The sequence below is a fragment of the Balaenoptera ricei genome, chromosome 1, assembly GCF_028023285.1.
Source record: "Balaenoptera ricei isolate mBalRic1 chromosome 1, mBalRic1.hap2, whole genome shotgun sequence".
Lineage (NCBI taxonomy): Eukaryota > Metazoa > Chordata > Mammalia > Artiodactyla > Balaenopteridae > Balaenoptera > Balaenoptera ricei.
The window spans coordinates 23,223,843-23,226,037 of NC_082639.1; the positions used below are offsets into that span (position 1 = coordinate 23,223,843).

Consider the following 2,195-nt stretch of genomic DNA (forward strand, 5'->3'; position numbering starts at 1 on the left):
ATGAGAAAAGAACTGTCAACCATGAATTCTATATCTGGTGAAAATATCCTTCAAGAATTAGGGGAAAGTAAAGACATTTTCAGATGAAGGAAAGCTAAGAGAATTTATTGCTAGAAAATGTATCCTTAGAGAATGGATTAAAGGAAATTGTCTAAGCAGAAAGAAAATGGTAGCGGAAGGAGGCTTGGAAATTCAAAAAGGAATGAAGACTATCAGAATGGATAGGGGTAAATAGAATATGCAATCCTTTCTCTCATGAGTTTTCTTACATATTTTGTGGTAGAGGCAAAATTTAAAAACCATCTACTGTGGTATTCAATATCTCTAAGGGGAGTGTTTAAGACTATGTTACTTAAAAAGTGTGAAGGGTAAAGGGATCTCAATGGAAGTAAGGTGTTAACACTTAACTCTTAGTGGTAAAACATCAATGCCAGTAGAGTACAACAAGTTATGTACATATCTCATAATACTTAGAGTAAACACCAATAAAACTATGACAGACTCAAAACACTAAATAAATCAATATGGAATCCTAAAAAAATGTTCAGGTAATGCACAGGAAGGTAGAAAGATAAAGAGGAATAGGAAACAAAGAAACCAAACAGAAAATAAAAAATAACATCATAAGCCTAAGCCTTAACATAGCACTAATTAAATGTAAATGGGCTAAATACACTAATTAAAAGGCAGAGGTTGGCAGAGTAGACCAAAAACAAAATAAAATAAACAATTACCCCAAGAACACATGATCCAACAATATGCTATGTACAAGTAACTCACTTCAAATACAACAACATAGATGGGGTGAAATTACAAGAATGGAAAAAGATACACCATGAAAATGTTGATTAAAGAAGTAGGGGCAGGTGATGGTATATGGTGGTTGGAACTGGCTGTGTGGCCTGTAGGCTGCAGGGCAGCCCTTGTTCCAAGGCCATGCACTGTTCATCACCAATAATCTGGGCTGTGGCACTCTCATGGAGGCCGGGGACAATACATACCAGTCCTGGGAGATTTGTGCGTGGCCTTGACAGAATTTTGACCCAAGGTGCTCATCAAGCACGTTTGTGGTGGCCTACAGCATGGGCCCCTTCATACAATGTTGATACCTTTGCCTGGACTACCTGCTCCCTGTGTCCAACTGCTGTGGCCTCCTAAACATCCTCAGGAAGGTCCTTGTCAACTAGTTGATGGTTTTCCCTGTGCTGGGTCTCTGGTACATCTTGGAGGGCTGGATGCTGGCCGAGAGCTGCCAGGAGCTGTGGGACAAGTTCTGGGAATTCTTCAAGGCTGACTGGTATGTGAGGCCAGCTGAGCAGCTGGTGAATTTCTATTCATGGCTCCTACCTACCCCCGGTTCTGAGTCACCTACACCAACAGCCTGATACTGGGCTGGGACAGGTACCTCTCCTACCTGAAGTACCAGATCCTAGGCCTTGTGATGCTCCCAGGCTTTGTGGTCCTGTGTACCATGCAGACTGAACTGCCTCACCCTTCAACAAGATGTCAGACAGGGCAAGGCTAACCCCCTCAGCTGACTATCTTCCTGGGCGGGAAGGGGAATGGGCTCCCATGGCAGGCCAGGCCAGGGTCCTGGGCTGAATCCTAGCCTCACCCAACTCCTGGGCATCTAGCTGGGCTGCCCCTTCCAAACTCTCTGCCTGGCCTCAGTTTCCTTACCTGGAACAAAACCATGAAGATGGACAGGCATCACCGAGCCCTTCTCACCAGGAGCCTCAGTGACTGGTGACTGAGATGTCCCATCCTCAGCACCGGGTCCCAGCCAGTCAGCCAGTTCCAACCCCTAAGTCTTCAACACTGCTGTGGGCAGGACTCTGGTCTGAGCAGCTGCACTGGGCTCCCTCAAGCCCTGGGACTAAGGTAGGGACATCATCCATCCCCCAAAAGCAGTGTCCAGCCTGGAGTTGGTTCCCAGAATCTGGAACTTTTGGCAGGGTTTCATCTTTCTCTGGTCATGGGCTATAGAGATTCCACTAAATTCTCTTGGTAATTGAAAAAAAAAAAAACCCAGGAGTGGTCATATTAATATCAGATAAAGTAGAATTCAGAGCAAAGAAAATTACTAGACAGAGAGGAAAGAGGGACATTACATAATGTTAAAAGAATCAACTCACCAAGAAGACATAACAATCCTAAATATGTATGCACCAAATAATAGAGCCTCAAAATACATG

At 44.1% G+C, this 2,195-nt stretch overlaps 1 pseudogene; it reads left to right on the plus strand.

Moving 5' to 3' along the window:
• Window positions 1-869: 869 nt before the first annotated feature.
• On the plus strand, window positions 870-1,525 carry LOC132369249 (mpv17-like protein 2; annotated as a pseudogene).
• Window positions 1,526-2,195: the final 670 nt, after the last annotated feature.